This window comes from Biomphalaria glabrata, unplaced genomic scaffold (assembly GCF_947242115.1).
Source record: "Biomphalaria glabrata unplaced genomic scaffold, xgBioGlab47.1 scaffold_19, whole genome shotgun sequence".
NCBI classification, from domain to species: domain Eukaryota; kingdom Metazoa; phylum Mollusca; class Gastropoda; family Planorbidae; genus Biomphalaria; species Biomphalaria glabrata.
Window position 1 is genome coordinate 892,074 of NW_026602932.1, and position 17,506 is coordinate 909,579.

The 17,506-nt window shown below is 35.1% G+C and overlaps 2 long non-coding RNA genes across 2 annotated transcripts in view; both read left to right on the plus strand.

Moving 5' to 3' along the window:
• Positions 1-4,848, plus strand: part of LOC129924169 (uncharacterized) — a 44,277-nt gene extending 39,429 nt beyond the window's left edge. The window contains exon 8 of the long non-coding RNA XR_008776144.1: positions 4,709-4,848. This is a non-coding gene — a long non-coding RNA (uncharacterized LOC129924169). The remainder of the gene's footprint in view (positions 1-4,708) is intronic.
• A 1,248-nt stretch (positions 4,849-6,096) lies between these two features.
• LOC129924176 (uncharacterized) lies at positions 6,097-17,357 on the plus strand. The gene is made up of 3 exons (XR_008776151.1): positions 6,097-6,291; positions 13,393-13,814; positions 17,189-17,357. It is a non-coding gene; the product is annotated as an uncharacterized LOC129924176 (long non-coding RNA).
• The last annotated feature ends 149 nt before the right edge of the window (positions 17,358-17,506 follow it).

The following is a 17,506-nucleotide window of genomic DNA, read 5'->3' on the forward strand; positions in this document are numbered from 1 at the left end:
TAGAAGCGACAGTTTAAGAGATATCTTGATTTTCGGAGACAAGCCTGATAATTTCCTTATTAAGTTGTTTTGGAAATACCAATAATAAAATACAAAGCTTTGATAGCAAGCCTGTGGTTTTTCGCAAATTGTGGTCCCAACGTTTTTATTCTATCGAAACCCGTTCTTAGTAAGCATCTAGGAGGTAAAAGAAACCTGTGTACGAAATTTCAAAAAATAGAAGCGACAGTTTAAGAGATATCTTGATTTTCAAAGACAAGTCTTATAATCTCCTAATATTTATTTATAGTTGATTTGGGAAATACCAATAATAAAATACAAAGCTTTGATAGCAAGCCTGTGGTTTTTCGCAAATTGTGGTCCCAACGTTTTGATTCTATCGAAACCCGTTCTTAGTAAGCATCTAGGAGGTAAAAGGAACATGTGTACTAAATCTCACTTGAATAGAAGCGACAGTTTAAGAGATATCTTGATTTTCGGAGACAAGCCTTATAATTTCCTTATTAAGTTGTTTTGGAAATACCAATAATAAAATACAAAGCTTTGATAGCAAGCCTGTGGTTTTTCGCAAATTGTGGTCCCAACGTTTTTATTCTATCGAAACCCGTTCTTAGTAAGCATCTAGGAGGTAAAAGAAACCTGTGTACGAAATTTCAAATAAATAGAAGCGACAGTTAAAGAGATATCTTGATTTTCAAAGACAAGTCTTATAATCTCCTAATATTTATTTATAGTTGATTTGGGAAATACCAATAATAAAATACAAAGCTTTGATAGCAAGCCTGTGGTTTTTCGCAAATTGTGGTCCCAACGTTTTGATTCTATCGAAACCCGTTCTTAGTAAGCATCTAGGAGGTAAAAGGAACCTGTGTACTAAATCTCACTTGAATAGAAGCGACAGTTTAAGAGATATCTTGATTTTCAGAGACAAGCCTTATAATTTCCTTATTAAGTTGATTTGGGAAATACCAATAATAAAATACAAAGCTTTGATAGCAAGCCTGTGGTTTTTCGCAAATTGTGGTCCCAACGTTTTTATTCTATCAAAACCCGTTCTTAGTAAGCATCTAGGAGGTAAAAGAAACCTGTGTACTAAATTTCACTTGAATAGAAGCGACAGTTTAAGAGATATCTTGATTTTCGGAGACAAGCCTTATAATTTCCTTATTAAGTTGTTTTGGAAATACCAATAATAAAATACAAAGCTTTGATAGCAAGCCTGTGGTTTTTCGCAAATTGTGGTCCCAACGTTTTGATTCTATCGAAACCCGTTCTTAGTAAGCATCTAGGAGGTAAAAGGAACCTGTGTACTAGATTTCACTTAAATAGAAGCGACAGTTTAAGAGATATCTTGATTTTCGGAGACAAGCATTATAATTTCCTTATTTTAAGTTGATTTGGGAAATACCAATAATAAAATACAAAGCTTTGATAGCAAGCCTGTGGTTTTTCGCAAATTGTGGTCCCAACGTTTTTATTCTATCGAAACCCGTTCTTAGTAAGCATCTAGGAGGTAAAAGGAACCTGTGTACGAAATTTCACTTAAATAGAAGCGACAGTTTAAGAGAGATCTTGATTTTCGAAGACAAGTCTTATAATCTCCTAATATTTATTTATAGATCTAGTATCCTATTATTTCCGACATTTGGATATTTCCGGTATTTGGTTTCGCCCTTACCAATATAAACAACCATATTCATATTGGTTTACGTTCGATTGACGACTGCTGATAAAGTTTTCTGTACACTACGTGTGGACTTATTATTCAACTTCTAAATCTATATGTAGGCAAAAAACTTAAAAATAAATAGACCTTGTAGATTTGTAATTCTAGATCTAGATCTAGAACTTATAAGACCAAGACTTAGCCGGCAAGCTAGGCTGAGAGAGGCCTTATTCCGGGCTATTAAATTAATGTGGCAATTCGATGATCAACTAAACAAATTATCATTTTTTTAGTCCTTGCCATAACTGCACATGATGTCTCTCAATCAAAACTTAGAAATAATTAGAAAAGTAAAGCCTATCAAAGCTTGCAATACACATGTGATCTAATTCTAGACTAGATCTATAGATTTATCTAGATTATCAACAGTTCGCTTTCACTTTCAGTGGATCTGATTTCACTACTAGATCTATAAGTATAACTACTACAAGTTGTAGTACAAGATCTGATCTAGATCTATAGGAAAGGCCCATCAGCGAAATGGCATACAAAGCAAACACCTCCCGGTATTTTTTATCCATTCTTATTTATTTCAAAAGTAACTGCAGAACTAATAAAATGGTGTTACAAAGACATTTTTTTACATTTCCCACATATTCACTTTTGTTTTCCCTCAATAAAATAAAGCGTAGCTAAAGGTCAAAGTTGACATGTATGGAAATTTCATTCTCAAAACATTTCCAGATAAACGAGAATAGGTCCGAACTTAAGGCGATTTGCATATTATGCTTCTAAATTGACAAGGAAATAGTTAGCTAGAATAGCTAAGGCTATTCATTCCGTTGAAAAAAAATATTATGGGGTGTTCGCTCAAAATGACCTATTTAACTGAAAACCTATTCAGCGAAACCCCTATTATAAGCTTAAAAAGCCATTAATAATAATTTAGTTACTGATTTAATCTGTTTTTCTTTTTGTCTTATCTATTGTTATTGTTTGTAAACTGAAATATTAAAATAATAGGCCTATTTTTAACCTTAACCCAACGTCTTCGATTTCGAAGATTAAGGATGAGTGCATCAATACGTGTTTCACATGACTACGCCCAGTTGCGACCAGCATATTTTCCTGCATTTTCTTTCCGTCTAAAATGTTTGACTCGCAGCTCTCCAACAGTCTCTCAGAGGTCATATGCTGGCAGCTACTTTCCTCTATGCCAGTGAGGGTGAAATGACGCTTCAGTTGATCTTAACAGCGCTTATACGGGATACGGGGGGGGGGGGGAAATCTGTTTTGCCCTCCTCCTTTTTTTTTAACTGTCTGGTTAACCTCTTGTTACTAATTAATGAGATTAATATGTGTATAAATGTTTAAAAGAAGTGCAGAATTCATTTTCACAGGGTTACCCCACCATTCTGAGATTAGGTTTTCAGATCTCCAACAGTTTTCCAGGAGAAAATATTCGATTTCAGGATAGGAAAAAACGCGAACTATATATTTAGTAATAAATATAAGAGTTACCATATAATATACATTTATAAAATTACAAGATCTCTCCTGAGCCTTTCGTCTCCATGCCCGAAAACCAAGCTGTTGTAGATCTGTCTCCATACATCATCAATCCATCGCATTCGGGATCTGCCTTTGGGTCAATCAGCTTGTGTGTGTGGGGGGGATCGAGTTGATGGCGCTTAAGTGCACTGAACATAATTTCTTTAAAAAAAAATAGTTGAGTAACGAGAGTTTATGAAATGGAGAGTAGTACGACGTGGAGTAGCCTATAGGAAGGTGGCGTGATAGAATTTTGTAGTTTCTTTATTTCTTTTAAGAAAAAAAATTGATCGCAAGTTTCGTAGGCTATATAGACATCAGTTCCAAGCAGAGAAAGGAGATGTGGAGCACGAGAAAGTGAAAACAAATTTAGGCTTTATGCCACAAGGAGGACAATAGTTATAATGCTTCATGGAAGAAGTTAGATGATAGAACTAATTGAAGCATAATTTCCTATATTTTAACATGCTATTTCGCTATTTTTTACGGCCTTTCGCTCATTATGACTCCCGCGAAAATTGCGTTAGCTGATTATGTCCGACCCATACCGCAAGTTGACTTGAATTATAAATTTAATAGCTGATATGGAAAAAAGAGTCAAATTTAGTTTTATAGCCCAATAGCTGAGGAGTCCGCAGATGTTTTCATTATAAAATTCTAAACTAAAAACTGGCACAAAAGCGTTCGCTATTGGTCCTATCCCATAGATATGTATAGATCTAGATCTAATTTTCTTCTACAAGATGACTAGTCTAGATTCTAGGTCTAGATCTAATTACCACTTTGATATTCACTTTGTAAATAAGACATCAACTACTCAGGTCAAACATTTGTTATTGTTGAAATAGATCTATATAGATCTATAAATGGCTGCCTGGTCGTGCGGTTTGCACGCTGGACTGTCGTTCAGATTTATCGATGGTCCCGGGTTCAAACCCTGCCCGCTCCCATCCCCCGTCGTCCTGCGGGAGGTTTGGACTAGGAAGTAATTATCTTCAACTCTGAAGGAACATCTGAAACATGTAAAACATTTTAAACAAACATTTTACAAATAAATGTTAGCACTATTGTAGAAAAAAACAAACATAGAATCTGTATAGATTTAGATCTAAATCTAAGTGATTTTTTAATCTATTTTTTTTAAGAAATTATGTTCAGTGCACAGTAGCACCATCAACTCGTTCCCCCCCACACAGGCTGGGCCTGTTCTAATTCTATATACAATAGATACTTAATCTCTGGATATATAATATAAATAAAAAATAAATCACATTTTATTTTTTGTATCGGCAGTCTAGAATATAGAGTTAGATCTAATTTTTGATTTCTAATAAAAATGATGGTAAAAGAAATTATTTCGATACGACTTGAGTCTATTGACATTGCATTTATAAAGCTAGAATTTTTCAGAATCTATAAATAGTAAAACTTTCATTTTCTAAGACTTAAACTCTGTCCAACACAACATTCATCACATTTTATATTTTTCAGATGAAGATGCATAGCGGGCTTCATTATATTGCTTTTGGAACAGAGCCACATACAGATTAATAAAACCAGCTCTTTTGAGTAACAGGAAGGACTTGAAAACTACATATTAAAACAACAAGCAGCAAAGAAGAAAATTTAAGGCAAGTTGTTTTTCTAAATATTTTGATTTATTATTTAAAATGAACTTCATTGTTTCTTTTGTTGTATGCATAATACAGAACAGGCAAATTATGAAAATAATCTTGACTAGAATCTTTCAATCTAGATTAGATTTAGATTTAACTTTTTAGAACCGATTTCCACAGGGGATGGGAATGGGCAGGGTTTAAACCCGGAACCATCGGTAAGTCTGAACAGTCCATCACACAAAATGCATGACCAGGCAGATATCTTGATTTGAATTACTAACTAAGATACTTTATAAAAAAAAAACAACTAGTTCTTGGCGTCCATTGTTATTCAAACAGTTACATAGTTACAAAAATTGATCTTGAAATAAAATGTTTTTTTTTTTAAATAAACAAGTTAACTTTAAAGACCTTACGATCTATAAGGCAGATGATGTAAAGGTCACCTGTTTCTGTGGACCACGGTTAACGAGGATGTCTTGGCCAGCACAATGAACAACCACCTTACTTTTCCCCAACTAATGTCAAATACCAATTAAACCTGGTTGGACTCAGAGGTATCCCAAAATTCAAAATACCAGTCTTTAACGAGATTCGAACCTGGTACTGCAGGTTTCACTAAGGCTAAGGGCCTCTTTTGAATGAATAGATCTACAATTTTCATACTAATAGATAAGATAATAATAATTAATATACAAACAATACTTCAATTCATTTCTTTTATTTCCACAAATAAATGAATGCATATTATGATTTGAATAAATATATCTATATATTAAATTATATAAATATTTCTCATTGGATAGCTTGGATATAATACAGGTACAAAAAAAAAATACACTGTCTCACATTTACACATATTTATATATAATTTAATTTAACTACTATAATTATGAATGTACACAAATTATTTTTTTTAACACACATTATTTCAAATATTCTAGGTAAACCAGCCTATGTATTAGCTGATATGTTTAAAATTCATCCCACAACTGCATCTAAGACAGGGGTGGGCAAATTACGGCCCGGGGGCCAGATGTGGCCCAGCGGAATGTTTTATGCGGCCTGCTGACACCTACAGCAGACATGCCTATAGTCCCGCATTATGCGGAAATGGCCCGCAAAATCATCAAAAAAGCTCACATGTTCCGCCGTTCCGCATTCACGATTTTTTGTTCCACCAAGTCTGAATTCCGACACTAAAAAAAAATTGCCATTTTATTATTATTTATTAATAGTGCGAATTGAAAATACTGAGTGCAAAATAAAATATATATAGGTCTGTGTTTATTGTTTACATTTCATCTACTTCCGGACCCGGTGTGTCCTAAATTTACGAAGAAATGGTTGAAGACTAGATCTACATCTAGATCTAGTTCTAGACATAGATCTCTAGATCTACTGATCTAGTAGTCTAGGTCTAGATATTAGAATTAGATCTATTCTTAGAATCTAGTAAGAGTAAGTGCTAATTAGCCAAATATTCCATTCAAATCCCTTTCTTTTCACGACAATGGCTCTACTACAGTACTCTACTAGAATTTACTAGATCTAGTATCTAGATCTATCTATCATCATCTAGACTCTAGACCTAGACAATCTAGGAATCTAGTCTTAGTCTAGACTAGGCTACTAGATAGGTCTAGGTCACTAGACTTCTAGATCTAGAATCTAGACTAGATTTAGATTAGAATGAATAGATTTCAATAGATCTAGATCTAATCTAGTCTAGATTGTTTTTTAGATTTTAGATGATTTGATAGATTATCATACTTTCATAGATCATGCTAAATAAGGCTATTAGATCTACTTTTCTTATTACATAGTCTAAATTAGTTTCTAGATCTAGAAGTAGGGCTAGCACTAGATAACTAGATCTAGAAGTAGGCTCTAGATCTATCTAGAAATAGACTTAGAAGGTGATAGATCTCTAGATTCTAGATTTCTATGTATCATTATGTAAATTTAGTTCTTAATAAGTCTATTATAGACTATAGATTTAGACATAAATATTTAGATCTCTAATATAATTATTATAATCTGTGTTCTTAGACATAGAGGACTTATTAGATATAGATCTAGACTAGTACTAGTAGACTCTTAAATTATTTTAGATCTAGAACTATATACAAGATCTAGTGTGACTAGAGTAGAGCCCTAGAATTAGAAAAGGATAGATAATCAAGTAGATCTAGAATAATCTAGACTAGATTTCACTAGATCTAGTCAATAGATTTAGACCTAGTAGTAACAAATAAAAATTATTTGTTTTTTTAGTTTTTGTTCTTTAGGAGGGTTTTTGGGCCAAAGTCTTGTTCGGGTCTCTTGATTTAGAATGCACCATTGAAGGACATGGTCAGCATTCTCTGGTGATGGGCAAGTTTCTCTAGTCCCGACATTTAACTTCCAGAACATATATTGTCTCATTCAGTGAACAAGCCTTTTCCTTTGTGGAGACTAAACAAGCATTACTACTGGTCGATTTTGACTGACTGTAATTTGACAGCAGTCACAAGGATAGAAACTAGTAAGCTAGTTCCACAGTTCCGGAACATCATGCACGAGTGTAAAAAGTAAAATACTGCACATTAAGTACAACTGTATATTTGTCAGGATATTTTAATGTAAAATGACAACAGCAATTTGAAAAAAAAAATCGTAAAATTGGTTTAAATAATTGCTAACTCTTGTTGTAATTCCTTAACGTGAAGTGTGGGGAAAAAAAAGAAACGTGAATATAATACAGTGTAAATATGAATTAAAAGACATTCTACACAGTTAGCTTAGAGTGTCTCTATAAGTTGTATATAAATATGCGGCCCGCCATTCCCAATTTTTAAAATAATGCGGCCCTCGATACAAAAAGGTTGCCCACCCCTGATCTAAGATATTCATGTACTGTTTTGGATGTTATGTATGTCGACATATCCGATTTGATTTTCTGGCCCAATAAGGAGAGTCTCAGGCCCAAAAAATTTATTTGTACTTATGACAGGAAGATGACAGTAATAAATGACTGTTTTGAAATTTTCATTGAGAGACCTAGCAGCGTTAAAGCACAGGCACAAACCTATTCTTCCTATTAGCACAACACAGTAAAATATCTGATTGGAACTCATTACTTTCAATAAATGAATTAAAAGTATTTATACTAAGCTTTATAGTTTCTTTGGATTTAATAGCCTTTAAATTTTTATTTTTAGAAGTGATGTTGTTCACAAGAGAATCAAATTTAACTTTTTGTTTTTTAATGAGGTGATATCAATCTCAGAAACCTTAGTTGGCAACACTTTTTTAAGCTCTGATGGATTTATCCAGTAAGATAACAAGCCTGTAACTGTCTTACTCTCTTTTAGCCTGGTGTTGGCTTCCAGCATAAATAAAGTGTCTGCCACATTTCTTCTTCTTCTTCATCGTTCTCATTGTTATGTTGGAGTGTTCATATGACTAGACCAGTACATGAGATGAACTGCGCAGTGGTTTCCAAATCAGGGAGCTCTCCATATAGTTTTCTTTCTATTGGGGTGATTTGGGGCCAATGTCTTATGCAGGCCTCTTGGTAGAGAGAGCAGTTTTGGAGGATGTGGTCGCCATTTTCTGGTGATACTCCACATGGGCAGATTTCACTGGTTCCAATTTTGAGCTTCCGGAACATGTGTTGTCGCATTCTGTTGTGTCCGGTCCTGAGTCGAAAGATTAGACGTTGGTCTTGTCGGGATAGCTTATAGTAAGCGTCATCTTTCTTGTGATTTGGATGGAAGTTCGTCCATTTCTCATTTATTTTATCTACAATTAATTTCTTCATTTCTTCTGGATAGAGTGCAGAGTTTACTTGTGAGTTTGTTCTTCCACTCTTGGCGAGTGTGTCAGCCTTCTCATTTCCTACTAGTTGTATGTGAGCTGGTATCCATTGGATAACAGTTTTTTTGCTGTTGTTGTTGAGCTTTGTAAGTGCTGTTCTGAGGTTTTTAATATGAAGGGAATCAGAGTTTTGCAAGCTTTGGAGGGTTGTTTTCACGTCTGTTAGAAAGACAATCTGACTGTGAGGGGAACTTGGATGATTTGCTAACATGGTAGCAGCTAGTGCTAGTGCTTCCCTTTCTGCTCTGTGACTGTCAGAGAACTCTCCAGTTGCAATGGATTTTTCTAGTTTTCCTCCATCTGGCCATTCGATAAGTATTCCAGCTCCTCCATTTGTGGTGGCTTTATGGGATGATCCATCCGTGTAAACTCTGATCCACTGATTGCTAGGGTAATTGGTATGTAGAAAACAGTTCACTATTTCCTTGAGCTCTGTTGGTCTGTAATCAGATTTTCTTTTTGTTTTCAATATGGTCCCTTGTAGTAGGAAGAGGGCTTTCGTCCCAGGGTAGAGATTCATTATAGTGTATTGAGGATTCCAGAGTAATTTTTTCAAGTTGGTGTTTCTTTTTTAGGTTTAGAGATTCCTGTATGAAATTGGTCCTTTTGAGACGTTTTTTTGTGCCAGTTTTGTGGATTTTTGTTCTGAGTGGGTGCCTCTCCAAGGTTTCCAATTTAGTGAATTGGGAAAGGATTTTTATTTCTCTTCTTTCATCCAGAGAGATCAGGGCAGCGGTTTCCTCCATAGCTCTTATGGGTGTTGTTTTTATTGCTCCTGTCATTATCCTTTGACCAATATTTTGAACCTTGTCTATTTTTCTTAGGTTGGTTTGGGCTGCTGAGCCCCATGCTTTGGCACCATATTCTAGTACAGGTCTTACATAACTGGTATAGGTCTTTTTCAGGATGTTGTGATTAGCTCCCCAATCTGTGCCAGCTAATTTTTTCAAGAGGGATAGTCTCTGGATGCCTTTTCTCTGTGTTTTATCTATTTGGTTTTTCCAGGTTAGTCTCGGGTCATAGGTGACTCCAAGATAAGTAGGGCTGTCATTTTTATCTAAAGCTTCCAAATCTAATGTTAATTTTATTGTTTGTTGTTTTGTTGACAGTGAGAATATGGTATATGTGGTCTTTTTTGTGTTGATGGACATGCCCCAGTCTTTGGACCAATTATTGAGTTTATCAAGAGCATCTTGTAATCGAAATTTCGATGTTCCTACATATTCTTCTGTGCTAATTATGGCAAGGTCATCTGCATACATGCTGCTTTTAACTTTTCTAGGTAGGGTTTGATTTAGATCGTTTATGAATATTAGGAAAAGTGTTGGGGATAGGACTCCTCCTTGGGGGACGCCATTTTTTATACCCACTGTGTGGCTTCTTTGTCCTTGCATGCAAACTAAGGCTTTTCTATTATTTAGGTATTCCTTTATCCAGTTGTACATTCTTTGGGATATGTGATGCTGGATTAGCTTGAGCAAGAGACCTTGTTCTCAGACTTTGTCAAATGCTTTTTCTAAGTCAACCCACACATTTGTTGTTGGTTTCTATTCTCGAAAGCCGTCTTCTATTTCTTGTGTGATGAAGGCAATTTGATATTCTGTTGATCTGCCTTTTCTAAAGCCAGCCTGGGCTTCAGTGAGTAGGTTATTTGACTCAAGGATCCATGTCTGCCACATGAGTGCAGGACTCACCAAGTCCAACTATACAAGAACAGTGGGCTGATAGAATAATACCATCTTCTTCTTATATAATACAGACGTTACTTCAAAAAAGAAGATGATTACGTCCTACGCGTCATGCATATTAACCAATGACTTAAATTCTGCCAAGTCCCTGGTTTTCCTGGCTAGCTCAGGTAACCCATTCCATGCTCTAATAGTACTAGGGAAGAAGGAGTATTTGTACAAATTTGTCCTATCATATGGGATGAGGAATGTGCCTTTATCTTTGTGTCTTTCAGAGTATTTTATTAAATTTTGTTTTTGTATTTGAAGATTATGGTTCAGTGTTTTATGTATGATTGCTACTTTACTTTTGAGCCTTCTGTCCTGAAGGCTTTCTAAATTTAGTGATTTTACTAAAGGTGTTACTCTAGTCAAATGTGAATATTCGTTTGTTATGAATCTCACTGCTCTATTTTGTGTCTGTTCCAGTTTCTTAATGTTTTCTTGAGTTGAGGGGTCCCAAACGGAGGATGCATATTCTATTATCGGCCTAACCAAGGTTAAATAACATTTTAGTTTTATGTTCTTATTTGATTTATAGAAATTTCTTTTAATAAATCCTAATGCTTTGTTTGATTTTTTTGTAGTTTCATCAATATGTGGATTCCATGATAGTTTTTCATTTATTATAACACCTAGGTATTTTGCGTATTTAGCCTGTGTTACTGGTTTGCCATGAATAAGATAAGGGGAATTAATTTGTTTTAGTTTTTTTGTTACTCTTAACAACTGACATTTTTCTGGGTGGAAAGACATGCTCCAATTTGATTCCCATTTCTGTAATTCATCTAATTCTCTTTGTAAAATATCTGTGTCTTGTGTTTTTTTTATTGTTCTATATATTATGCAATCGTCTGCAAATAATCTGACTTTTGTTCCTGAAGTAATGCAATTTGGTAAATCATTTATGTAAATTAAAAATAGTAGTGGACCCAAGACTGTTCCTTGAGGTACACCTGAGTTTACTGTTATCGGTGTTGATTTAGAGCCATTTATTATTACAGTTTGTTCTCTCCCTATCAGAAAATCTTTAATCCACTGATGCAGTGGACCATTAATGCCGAAATATTTTAATTTTTTAAGCAAACTATGGTGGTGAACTTTGTCAAAAGCCTTAGAAAAATCTAGTAAGATAGCATCTATTTGTTCACTATTATCTTGACTTATTACTATCCTGGGCTGCAGTACATGCTAACCACTGAGAGTGAAGACCTATTAAAAAGAAAAAAAAATTATTTAAAATACCTGTACATATCAAGACAATGGTCTCATATACATGTAAATACCTTTGAATATCAAGATATTAACTATAATATAACAATATTTATTACTTACCTTTGCTAGTGGTTTAAAAGCCATAACATCTTGAACCCAACCATCTAGGAACTGGTTGTAAGCTGCTAAACTCTTGTAAGCCTGTAGACATTTTCAAAAGTAAAAATAGCAATAACATTTTAATAATAGATGTAGAACTCTTGTAATATAAAGAATTGGTTGGACTTCGAAGCATCCTAAAAATATAGAAATTCAAAACCCTAGTTTACACCAAAAATTCAATTGAGACTAGTGAAGTGCTTCAGCCGCAACAGCCAAAAGGTTTGGGCTAAGGTGTAATTAGCTTCAAATCTTAAAGAGCATTTGAAAGTTGTAAAAGAAACACAGATCTAGGACCATTAGATTTATCAACAAGTTACTAGTCTTGATGACCCTAGTCCTTGTGCAGAGATGTGTTTAATGAGCGCCTAAAGGCAGCACTGAAAACCTCCCAGATACCCCATCCCCTCCGGTCCACCAATGAGATTGGACCATAGCGCTCTGAGCATGCTATAACTATAAGCATGAAAGTAGTGCTACATAAAAGCTAAATTTATTTATCTTATCAAGTGACCTAGAAGTGAAGACTAGATCTAGCTATATCTATTAGATAAAAATTAAGTTTCATATGCTTAAAATATGCAGCAACAGAGAGATGTAGATTTTAGATGTTTTCTAGATTTTCTAGATCTATTCTATAGAGTCTAGATGAGATCTAGAATGATCTACTAAGCCTAAGCATTATGTAGGCTAGACTCTAGATCTAGTCACACTCTAATCTGAGACATCATCCAGATTTTGTATATAATATATCTATGATCTATGTAGCCATAGATCTACATCTAGAATACTAGACCTTGAAGGCTTGAGTAGAGAGTAGATCTCTATCACAATCTATGTAGGCCTACATTATATGTTACAACAATGTTGATCTAGCTCTAGACCAGTGTTTCTCAAACTTTTTTGTCTGCCGGCACAGTAAACAAACTACACAAATTTCGCGGCACACCACGAAGAGCAACAGATGTTTTATAATAAAAAGAAAAAAAGATTTTGCCTGTTTTTTAGTATTATGTTTAATGTGAATGTTGTGCCTGTTTTTGAGAGCAAATGCAATCTAATTGAGGCTCCAAAGTCGACAAACAAACTCGCATTTCATCGTCTATTGTAAGAAGTCTCTCTTTTCTTAGATTTGATTTCAGTCAGTGCTGAAAATCCAAACTCACAAAACCATAAAGATGTAAATGGAAGAATTATTTTGATTGCTTTTAAATTGATTACAGGATATAACTTGTTGATTGAAATCCAACACACATCCAGGCTTTCTCTGAAAACTTGACTAAAGAATTGCATCGTTTTTTAAATCATTGAGTTGCTCTTCTTCTTTAGTTGTAAAATTTGTAGCTTCATTGTTTCCAAATGGAGAGCTGACCCATTTATATTCATTACTTCAAACTTTTGAGAAGTAATGCTGCAATGCTGACTGCAGGTGTTTCAAAGTGTCCAGAATTTCGGGGGTGATTTCTTTATTTCAAGCACATTCATTGTACTGAATTGAATTTAATTTGTCAAATAAATCAGAGAGAAATGTCACCTTAACCCACCAAATCTCGTCATGAATAGAAAATCCAAAGTCTTTTTTTTTTTTTTTCAGCCTCCAAGAATGAAATCAGCTCAGCCTTGAGTTGGACGACATGCTTTAACACTTTTCCCCTGGAGAGCCAACAAACGTTGGTGTGATACAGGAGACATTAGTAGTCTGAATCCATTGCTTCACAAAGCTCTGAGGAAAGTCAGAATGCAAGCGGTCGAGATTTGAGGAAGTTTACAACTTCAATCACTTGATCCAGAACAGACATCAAATATTTGAAGGCAAGAGCTTCTCTGTGGATCATGCAGTGAACAACTAATACATTTGGATTTTCTTGACGCACAAGAGTGAAGAATCCCTTTCTATTTCCCTGCATGGAAGGACAGCCATTGGTGCAAACGCTGACACAGTTTGTCTCCACTGTACTTTGAATAGCAAAATGTTTTCGTTCACCACTTAAAAATCTTCGCCTTTGGTCGTAGTTGGTAAGTCTTTTCAAAATAAGAATTTGTTGACACATTTTTCATCCTTTATGAACTGAATAAAAGCTAACAACTGGGCTTTGCACTAATGTCAGTGGATTCATCCACTTGAAGGGACCTGATGTTTTCGAAGTATCCTTCGGTTGCGCTTTTACAGCTGGATGTTTTGTTTCCAAGTGTCTCTTCAATTTGCTTGGAACAAGCGCCTCATTCAACAGAGCTGAATTGCAGATCAGACAGAATGACAATGGAGAATCTTCAGGTCCTGAAGATATGAAACCATATCCGATGTAATCTTCTTTGTACCTTTGTTTGGTTCCATGCTTTTCATTGAACGCTTTCGCAGTTTCATTCTTACCAACGTATTTCTCCATGGATAACAATGACTAAGGCTTAGTAATAATTTGTTATTATTAACATACACCTACAAAATTTACATGAAACACATCGCTTATTATAATCGTTACCAATTCAAGAACTGCTGAGCGTCTGCTAAGGCGGCCTACATTTGAGTCATTATAATAATATATGTATAGTGGACAACTCCATAACCTGAAGAGCTAACACCCCTTTCCGTCATAATGTAGCGATCCACTACTATTACTGGTCGTTGCAAGTTGGGATGTCGTCGCAAGGTAAAATAAAAAATTTAATAGTACGCAAACCTGTGTAACGCTGCACGTGTGGCATTCTGAAAACTCCTCGGCACACCTGCAAATCTTCGGCGGCACACAGTTTGAGAAACACTGCCCTCGACAATAATAAATATTGACTATTCAATCTGATTCTACATTTATGTCAAACAATATTATGAATATAGTAGTCTAGATATGCTAACTTAAATAGTTAGAATATAGATCTAGAATCTAGTCTAGATTAGTTATTAGTAAATCTAGATCTAATCTAGGTCTAACAATAAAATTGATTCGGAATACCTTGAACTCATCCTTTGTGATTGTGTAAGCACTTTCAGTAGAACAAGATTATAAGTGAAGAGATCTGGATAAGCACGCTGGACTGTCGTTCGGACTTATCGATGGTCAGGGGTTCAAACCCTGCCCGCTCCCATCCCCCGCCGTCCTGCGGGAGGTTTGGACTAGGAAGTAATTATCTTCAACTCTGAAGGAACATCCGAAATAAGTAAAACATTTTACAAAACATGTTTTTTTTTTTTTTTTTATTTAAAAAAAAAAAACACAAGGAGGGCAGCAAATCATTTTCTTTATTATGCTGGCTTGCTTTCAAAGTGTAAGAATTAGTATTTGTTTCTGACTATATCTTTCTTTGCTCGACTTATCCATGGTAAGTGCCTAAAAGCTTGTGTTGACTGTGCATAGAAACCAGATTTTTACCAACAATATGTCTGCCGTGCCCTGATCACATGACTATGTCTACCAACCTAAAGGTACCTGGTGTGATGGGGAAGGTAAAGGCGGCTGGTTGTTGTGCTGGCAATCTCATTAACAATGGGCCACAGAAACAGATGACCTTTACATCCTCAGCCCCCTAGATTGTAAGGTCTGAAAGGGGAACTTTACTTTGATTTACTTTAGTGGGAAAAAAAAAGTTTCTTCTTCCCTTTTTTATTCATTAAACACTGTTTTCTTTTCACTCAAAGAACTTGTAGGACTACTTTTAGCCTAATCAATTTGATGGAGGCGTGGTGGCTAAGTGGTAAAGCTCTTGACTTTCATACTGGGGGTCCCGGCTATGAATCCTAGTGAAGACTGGGCACCTCTGAGTCCACCCAGCTCTAATGCCCAATCCATGGTTCAACAAATTTAAAGATCTTACATGGCAGTATGAATAAAATGACAGTCTATAAAGTCAACTAAAAAAAAGTGAAATTGTACAAGATATAAAATGGAAATATTAATTTGGAGCAAGTCACAACATTTTGAAATAGAAATGTACCAGCTACAACTCGCTAGATGTAGTGGATACCAAATCACAAAATTTTGAAATAGAAATGTACCAGCTACAACACACTAGATGCAGTGGATACCAAATCACATCAGTGTAACTGGCAACTCAGATGTAGACTTCTTGGACAACCAGGGAAGGCTAACACCAACCACCTAGCAGGCTGTGAGCTTCCATAAGCAAATTACATTTTGAAAAAGAAATTTACCAGCTACATCACTATAGAACACAGTGCTACATCATATGATTCAGCAGTCAATTCTACAGAAAATAGACAAAGTAAAAAAGTAAAACAAAAACTAAACTCCAAACAATAAAAACAACAACCTTCAAAGCAATGGAAGAGATCATTTTTTCCCTGGTTTCTCTGGACAAAATAAAAGAAATAATAATCCTTACTCAGTTTACTAAAATGGAAACCTAAGAGAGCTACCCACTCAAAACTTAAACCCACAAGTCTGGCACTCAAAACTAACTGAAAAGACCATTTCATACAAGAATCTCAAACAAAGAAACACCACTTATAAAATATAATTTATGAATCAGTTAAACAGTGCAATGACTCTCTTCCCTGGGACCTAAGCTCTCTTTTTGCTATGAGACAGTATTGAAAACATAACCAAAAAATCTTATCACAATCAGAAAGATCTCAAGAAAATGATGAATATTTTTCTACAAATCTAATAAACCAATAACTAGTGGGTCAATTATACAGATGGATTATCTTAAGAATCCACCAGTAACAGAAGAGCTGTCTTATTCAATAAATGGCTCAATTAAGAAAGATTAGAAAATTTAATTGCCACTGGCGATCTCTCAGATGCACTTTCTAATGAATAAACATTTCTTTCTAATGTTTAAAAAAATCTGATGCCTCCTCTATCAAATAAATCAGGACAGCTCTTATAAATCTCAACAATAATAGCAAGAAAACTGTTCTTCAATGGGTCCCAGCACACTTTCAAATAGAGGAGAAGAAAAATCTGACACTGCCAAAATGGAAGAATAACTAAGCAGTCTTAAATTCCATGGGAGGTGCAGTGGCTAAGTGGTAAAGCACTTGGCTACTGAACCAGGGTGCATGGTTTGAATCCTGCTGAAGACTGGGGTTTTTAATTTTGGGATCTTTGGGCACCTCTTGAATCCACCCAGCTCTAATGGGTACCTGACATTAGTTAGGGAAAAGTAAAGGTGGTTGGACACATGACACCCTGGTTAACCATAGGCCACAGAAACAGATGACCTTTACATCATCTGCCCTATAGACCACAAGGTCTGAAAGTGGTACTTTACTTTTTCTTTTCTTAAATTCCACTATATCTGGAAGAGAAAAAGAAAAAAAAAGAGTAGTATTAACCAAAACCCAAACAGTTGTCACTCAAACATCAGGATTAAGGATGCATGTTACATTCTATCAGGACACAGTCAATGAATTATTTTTCACCTTTGAACAGGGCACAACATAATGAGGCAACACTTATTCTGGATGTTGAAACTAGTGAAAAGAACATGTGGCCTTGTTTTATCATGAGGCCCATACAAAATACTGGCCCCCAACAGTCCTTTAGAATAAAGATTGTATGGAAAGCTGCCTGATCTGAAAAGAATGGAGTTCATCTTTGATAAATATATATATATCTGAACCCTACAATTTATAATGAGAACACAGAGAAAAAAAAAACACAAACAGGATGTAATATTTAAGTTAAACTTTTGTCACACAGTCTCATATTTGTTTCTATTGACTTTAATATTCACATTTATTCAAATAA